This window comes from Bactrocera dorsalis, chromosome 3 (assembly GCF_023373825.1).
Source record: "Bactrocera dorsalis isolate Fly_Bdor chromosome 3, ASM2337382v1, whole genome shotgun sequence".
NCBI lineage: Eukaryota > Metazoa > Arthropoda > Insecta > Diptera > Tephritidae > Bactrocera > Bactrocera dorsalis.
This window is the reverse complement of record NC_064305.1, coordinates 70072261-70080499: the sequence shown is the minus strand read 5'-3', so window position 1 is coordinate 70080499 and position 8239 is coordinate 70072261. Positions and strand designations below refer to the sequence as shown.

The 8239-nt window shown below is 30.7% G+C and overlaps 1 protein-coding gene across 1 annotated transcript in view; it reads left to right on the top strand.

Annotated features, from left to right (window-relative positions):
- The first annotated feature begins 1959 nt into the window (after window positions 1–1959).
- The window catches only part of LOC105222908 (uncharacterized), a 260085-nt gene continuing 253805 nt past the window's right edge, over window positions 1960–8239 (top strand). Inside the window, exon 1 of the mRNA XM_049453534.1 lies at window positions 1960–6249. The gene's annotated coding sequence lies outside the window, so the exon portion shown is untranslated. The remainder of the gene's footprint in view (window positions 6250–8239) is intronic.

Sequence of the window (8239 nt, the reverse complement as noted above, 5' to 3'; positions counted from 1 at the left end):
TAACGCAAAATTTCTTGGCATTTTAGAATAGATTTTACATAACAAACAACCTCGAAGCGAAACATTTAAAATGCATAAATATGGACGAAAATGAATTGAGCCGATTATAACTCTCTTTGGAGTGCTAAATCTGCAATTTTTTTATGGATATAAGTTTATGCTTTATGTAGCTGAAAAATAAACTTTTCAGAATTAACTCACATTCATTAAACTAAAAATAAATATTGAAGGCTTAGCATTTTGAAAGCTCTGCTGCTTTTTCATATTATTATTAATTTTTTTTTTTCAATTGTTAAGTGAAATATTTTCACTTCTTGGTAAAGTAAAGTGTTATGGATTTCTATATAAAATGAATTCCAAAATGTACCTGGCTTAAGAAGAAGATTCATTGTTAATGCTTAACTTATCATGCTTAAAAATCAGATTTATTCTTCTTTGTAAAAACTAATATTAGCTTTATTTATGTTAGAAATTTTAATACAATTTCATTTTTTAAATAAACTTACACTTCGATTGAAGAAGAATTATTGAAAAATAATTTCGAGTGTGCTTACTTCATAAAAAGACAAGTCTGCTCACACCAAATAACAAAATTGTAATCGTAATTAACGAAACCTAACAAAAACTAAGCTCAATTATTGAAGCAACATCATATAGTAGCGCTTCTCATACTCTTAGGTGTTTTTTTATATTTTTTTCCATAAAATTATTGAAATTTTCAGTAATAAGCCGCGGCAAAATGCCAGTTTAGCTTCATCATTTTCACTTAGCTGCCTAAGCAGTGCAATATTTCGTTGAAAAAAAGTAACATGCTCTTATTTTAATCTTAAATTACTCAATTTGCATTTTATATAATTTTTTTAAATCAAAATTATATAAATTTTCACCTTCAGCCAGTAAAATATCGCGGCAACAAGTGTTCATCATACGCAATGTATTACATGCATACTCCTATACTTTGTGCCATACAAGACTAAGATTTCAAGTGATAATAATTGTGTACAAGAGCCTGTATATCCGCGCAATATGCAAATAAAATCTCTTCCCAATAAATTTTTACAATGAGATTTTAATGGTGACGATATATTGAAGGAGTATACTTACAATAGTTTTGGAAACTCTATTTAAAATTTGTTTTTTAAAGTACGGCATAAGTTTTGTCGTTTAAGAATATACGAGTATTTATGTATTAGGGGGGTTATTTGACGGTATGGGAGAACTCTCCGCAGTTCCTCTCCCGTGAATCCGCCCCTGCCACTCTTTTTGACCTTGTTTTTTGCTATATTCTGTAGTGTGAAATAGGAAATTGACTAAAATTTTGACAAATACAATACTTTTGAAGTTTTTAAGAAGAATCTGATTTGTATAATGGCCAAAGGTTATGAGAGCAATTCATTCAAAATAAACAATTTTATATATTTATTTTGTAAATTGTTATTTTTGATAGTTCCAAAGACAATTCCTTCTACATCTCATCTAGAGCCGGAGAGCTTTCATCCATTTGGACTACTTGATCTAGCCATGCAGCCGCTGTCTTCTGGCATTACTTCTCAATTGGCTACGCAGTCCGAAGCAACACTTGTTGGCAAGAGTTATTTTCCGTTAGATTTCGAAGCTGACGTTGTTGTTGGTATTAATATTGGTTCCAAGATAGAAAATTGATAATAAAATTGTCTACGACTTCGAAGTGAAGACTATCAACAGTGACGTGGGAGCTAAGTCGCGAGTGCGACGAACGATTTTTGATGACAGGAGATATTTCGTTTTGCCCTTATTCACTGTCGGACCTATTTGCTTCGCTTCCTTATCCAGTCTGGAGAAAGCAGAGCTAACGGCGCAGATGTTATGGCCAATGATATTGATGTCAGCAGCAGTTGTACACAGGCAGCTCTTTTTCGTGCCGACAAAATCTGCTTTGTGTCGATCATCGGAAAAGAAAACCTCTTAACATCATCCATTCTTCCATAAGAGCAGAACCAAGCATTTGGTCTGGCTTTGAAGAAACGTTTTCTGAAGCACTTGGCTATATATGATACTGATATTGCTTTAATTGGCCAGACAAATTGGACATTTAGAAAAAAAAAATCTGCCAAAGCTCGGAAATCACTGTCTTCAATAAAAAATTAAATTTTAACACTCATGATTATTAATAAACTCCTAACTTAATTAAATTAAGCAGCGCGGAATTTCTATAAAAATAACTAATAAAAACACTGGTCTTAACGGTGAAGCCCTTAAACTGCAATTATTGCTGGCAACTTCGCTCAAAACAACAACACACAAACTTTGCGAGCTGCAACGAAACCCCAAACAGACAATGCGTGGAAGCGCAGTGTTTACAAAAATGCTTGCCACAACAACAGCAACAGGCATGCTAGTACATACAAATACAGGTACACAAATACACACATACATACATACTCGAGCGCACACACACACACACTTACAAGTGGTGAATGTATGCAAATAACACACCCACTTACCACACCTTAAACAACAAGAAAAACATAGCCGAAACCAACAACAACTGCTTGCAACAGCAGTGGCAGCAATGAAGGCAACAGCAGCAACAACAACAAAACAAAGGCGATGCACAAAAGAGGCAATAATGACAGAGCAACAGCAGCAGCTGCTGGCGAAGGCCATCGCCACCGCCCCTATCAGTGTTATCAGCTTATTTCATACAACAACAAAAACAACAACAGCAAAAAGTAGTTCTGGAAGGCTACAGAGCTTACGCTCAAATGGCATGCAACACGTGACAGCGTAAGCAGTGAGCAAATTGAGTGCGAGAGCCAACAATTGAGTGAGAGTGTCAGCACTTGAGTGCGTGAGCGGTCGGCGAGTGACGACAGCATTGCCAGCTGTCAGCGTTAAACAACAAAAACAAGCAGCGATTAGTTGTAATGGAACGCAGAGAGCGGCATTTAGCCTCGCGCTCACGGAACACAAGCGCTCACTTGAGACCGCCACTAATGAGTGCTCACTCATTTCCCATTCAACGTGTTGCTTCCTAAAAGTATGCTTTGAAAAAAATATATATTTCAAAAAAACGAAGTCACACGAACGGCACGCGACGAGCGCGCTGATAAGAAGTGTAAGCACGAAGCAGTGGCCGCGACGGTGGCGACATCAAGGGCAGCAAAGCTCGTACGAGAGGGCGAACTTGAAACGAACGAGTGGCACGCGAAACGCCAGCAGTTATGCGAACACAACAGATGCTGATTACTGTTGCTGCACTGCTCGACGCCGCTGCGAGGACCACTTTCTTAAAGCTGCTGGCAGCTGGCAGCGCGCCTAGTAAATTGAGCATTGGCCAAGCCGCAATGTAAAGTGCGGCAGAGCAGAGCAGCTGAAGACTTGACTGGACCAACGAGGATTCAGTTTATAATTTCCCACGCAACGGTGTAGTTGATAGCGCTTCCGAGCTGAAGCTGAAGCAAAAGCTTAGTGGACTTATATACAACATTACCACACACACACACTCAAACCAAGTACAATAGTTATCAAATCAAAATAAGCTGAGATGAGCAACAACAACAAAACTATTTTGTAAGACTAAAGCAGCTAACGGAAAGCAACTCGTGCACAAAGTACTGAAATTTCGAAGTAAAGAGATGACATGTAACGGTCTAATATTTTTTGCGGATTTTGTGATTTTTAGTTAAATAAAAAAACGGTGAAATAAAATAACGGAAATATTGAAAGTGATATCTGAATAAGTGCAGTTTTGAGAGGACGGTCGAAACTTTATTTTAAAATTATTAAAAACAACTTTTTAAAATATAAAAAAAAAAACAACATTGTCGAATTATGAAGTAAAGAGCAAACGAAAATTTTCAAAAACGCTACTTTTGGAAATATTTGTTGAAAAAACGTTGCTTCAAACTCAAAGTGGCTAACAGGCTGCATTAAAGAAAAAATTTAAAGAAGCTAGAAGTGAATTTGGAAAAAAAAAATCTGCAGAAAAGTATTCAAAAAATACATTTTAAAAAAATACCGAACAAATACTAAAAAAAAAATACTAAAATAAAAAAATTATTATAAAAAATGATAAAAACAAAAATTTTTTAATCAAAAAAGTCTTCGAAAACGACAAAATTTTCAAATTTCACCAATTTTGAGATTAAAAAGTTATTATCAATAGAAGCATAACATAAACAATTTTCAAAAAAAATTTCGAAAATAAAAATATTTTGAGCCTTAAAATCATTGCCAAAAACACCACAAATACAGACAAAACGGTTTCCAATTCCACTAAATTTGAGTTTAAAAAATAATTACAAATGAAAGCACAACATAAGTTAACAAAAGTTTTCAAAATTTTTCAAAAAAATTTCGAAAATAAAAAAATCAGAAATTTAAAATTGTCACCAAAAAACTGGGACTAAAGTGACGAAAACCCTGCAAATATCACGAAATATGATATTAAAATTTAATTACTTATAAAAGCTCAACTTAAAAAGTTAAAACAAAAAAATTAAAAATTTTCGAAAATAAAAAAAATCCGAACTTAAAAAGTCTCTATAAAAAAATTGGACAAATAGTGACTAAAACACTGAAAATTTCACTGAATATGAGAATAAAAATAATTACTTGCAAAAGCACAACATTTAAAAAAGTTTTAAAAATTTCGAAAATAAAAAAATTCGGAACTTAAAAATTGTCACCAAAAAATTTGATTTTAATTATTTGTAATATACCATTTTCGAAAAAAACCTTTTGAAAAAAATTTTCAAATCTTCAATTTAAAATCCCAAATAATCAACCCTCCAACCAAAAAATGTCACACCCTTCAAATTCGAAAACAAACCGCGAGAAAATTTGCTTCAAAACTGCTTCAAGTGAATGCAACTCATTGCTGTTGCATTCGCGCCGTTTAATGCCATTGTGAAGTGGGCGCGGTACACGCACACAAACACACCGACACAACACGCACTTTCAAAAGCACAAACACTGTTGTAAATACCGTTACACCGTATTCGACTCGTTACACCACATTCGGCCACTAACTCGCACGACCTATAAAGTGCTGCAATATTGTTAGAGCGGCCAACAACTACACCTCAACCCCTCTGCAGGCCCTTCTAACCACCCGCAGCCATTAAAATATATACAAGTGTGGCAGCAACACCTGCAACACCATGTTAAGGGCAGACCTCAACTGTCCTGCTTATCGTTGTAAACGTCAGCGGCGTCGCTGCTGTCCGCCATAAATCGTCATATTCGGTACACGATTCCATTTCCGACGTCTACACACGACGTCCGAAGTTGGTAATCGGAAGTTGGTCGGCGCTGCTCTTCGCCAGCACGCTGATCTTACTTGCAACACTTGTGGCAGGCAGCACACACCTTATTGGCCGCCACACATATGAGCGCGCTCACCTCTTCTACCACCCCCCACCCCCACCCCAACTGGCGAAGTGGTGTCGTATGTAAATGGACTAACAGTAGCGTTAGTTAGGCAACTTGCTAGCGCATCATGCTCCAGCGAGCAGTCGAGGCTCAACAGCTGTGGCAGCTGGGCAGCGGTGATCAGAACGGTTTTTCATTCATTTGCTACAACACTTACTATCGCAGTGGCACACCACACCCTCTTTTCGCATAATCTCTAAAAAGGCTAACTGTCTGCTATCATAACAACAAAATTAAAATAATATTTAAATAAATTATAAAAAAAAAGTTGAACTAATAAAATAAATTAAAAAAAAAAAATTAATTAAGTCATAAATTAAGAAAAAAAATTAATTAATTAAAAAATTAAAAAAATAATAATTTAAAAAAAAAGTGCAAAATTTAGTATTGTAGCTTATAAAACAAAAAAAAATTAAATTAAACTACAGTCTATCTGTTAGCAAATCTAACCTCATTTTCATTTGTTATTCATGCCAAAAATTCATTAAAAATTCTGAAAACTTAATAATAATGACTTAAGCACTTTTTGTAAATAATGCAAACTGACAAGTAAACGGTTTCTTTAAAGCATGTAAGCACAAAGTATTTTTTATAAGTGAAAAAGTGGCCAAATGTGAAGTGGAAAATAAAAAAGTGTAAATAATTAACGAAATAAAATTAAAAAAAAATCAAATAAAAAAAAATAAAAAATTAAAAAAAATAAAAAATCAAAAACCAAATCAAATAAAATACAAAAGAAAAATTTACAACTACTTTACAAAATATAATTAAGGCGTAATTTAATTATAATAAACCTATTGTTTGAAAAACTTTGAGAGGCATCAGCGGCAGAAGGTAAGGTGGCGTTTAGAAGTATAAAGCAAAAATAGGTAAAATTAAAAAAATATAATAAATTGAAATTAAATAAAAAAAATTTCAATTAAGTAAAGTAATAATTCCAAAAATTACGTGAAAAGAAATCAAAATATATAGCAAGAAATGAATAAATTCGTAAAAGCAAAACATTCAATAGAAAAAAATTCTATAATAAATAAAAAAATTAAAATTAAAAGCACTTAGACTTAAAAAACAAATAAAATAAAAATAAAAAATAATTAATAAATTAAGCTAATGTAATAAAATATGCCGAAATGAAATAAAACAAAGTAAATAAGTACATAAATAAATTCCTAAAAAATTTAATAGAAATACATTTGATAAAATGTAAAGAAAAGAACACATAAAACTGTGTATACAAAAAAAAAATAAAATAAAAATATATAATAAGCTGCAACCATAGAAAGATAAAAAATATTAGTAATAAACACGAAAATGAAAAATATAATAAACAAATATTAAAAATAAATTAAAAAAAAACTTTATTAATGTATCATCGAAGAAAAATTAAATAAAATACAAGAAAATATATAATAAAATAAACAAAATTTGAAGAGAAAAAATACCAAACATTGAAAAAAAATTATTTAAAAGAATATATTTAAAAAAAAATTATAAAAAAATTTATTAAAAAAAAAATATCATAAAAATATTTATTAAAAAAAATATAATAATTTTTAATTAAACAAATTAAAAAAAATTGAAACAAAAAATTTTGAAAAACAATTTTTTAAAAAAGACAAAATGTAAAATAAATTAATATTTTATGAAAATTTTTTTTTAATTTTTTGATGTCATGGAAGGTAATAAAGTTAGAACTAGGCAAGGTAATAAAAAAAATTTTATTAAATGTATTTTATAAAAAAAACATATGCATAATTAAATAAAGAAAATAATTAATATAACATAAAATCGCAAGTGAATTCATATGAAATGAATTAAAAAATTATAATTAATTAACATCTAAATAAGTAACTACGAAAAAAATTAAATTATATTAATCTAAAAACAAATAAAATAAAAATTAATTTATTGAAAGATAATTGATAAACATTAAGTAAGATAATTTGATTTTAAAATGTTAAACCTAATTTATTCAAAATGTGTTATATAATAGAGAAATTGAAAAAATATTCGCAAGACCAAAAACCAAAAAAAAATTACTAAAACACTATGATGAAGACAGATAAAAAATATATAAAATAGTCTTTAAAAAATGATTAATAATTTTAATAAAAGTTTCCTAATCAGAAATTTTGAGAACAGAAATTATTATGAATACGTGGTCAAAAAATAACCGGAAATTTTTGTATTTTGTAAAAAAAATATTTATTCCTTTGTCTACATTAAGGCCTTCAAATTAGTCTCCATTTTATATTATGCAATTATGCTAGCGTTTTTTCCAAGCACCTAACCCGATTTTCAGTGACTTTTATATACATATCTCGCTAGAAAATAGTGCGCCTAAAGGTAGGACATAAAAACAGCCAAATTTATATAAATACAAAAAAACTAAATGAAATGAATAAAAAAATGAAATATAATTTAAAAAACAACTATAAAAACAAACATTAAAAAAAACAAAAAAATATGAGTATAATTGTGAAAAGTACATAATAATACGTAAAACAGCGACCTTTTATGGTACTCCTTTTGAAAATAAGAAAAATTCACATAGAGTTACGTCTGGCCAATATGAAGACCGGGCCATTGTTACAGTATTGTTTTTGGTCAAAAATTCACGAACAAATTCTTTGATACATTTCTTTTAACAAAGCAAAATTGCCAAGCTCACAAAAGCATGACAAACCTTAGCGGCTGCTAAAGACAAAATAAGCATTGAATTTCTTCTGAAAATTTTAACGTACTTCAGAGTAATATGCATATATCAACATTATAAAAAAAATTTGAAAATGGTAGTCTTCAAACTCGGGAAATTTTATTTCTA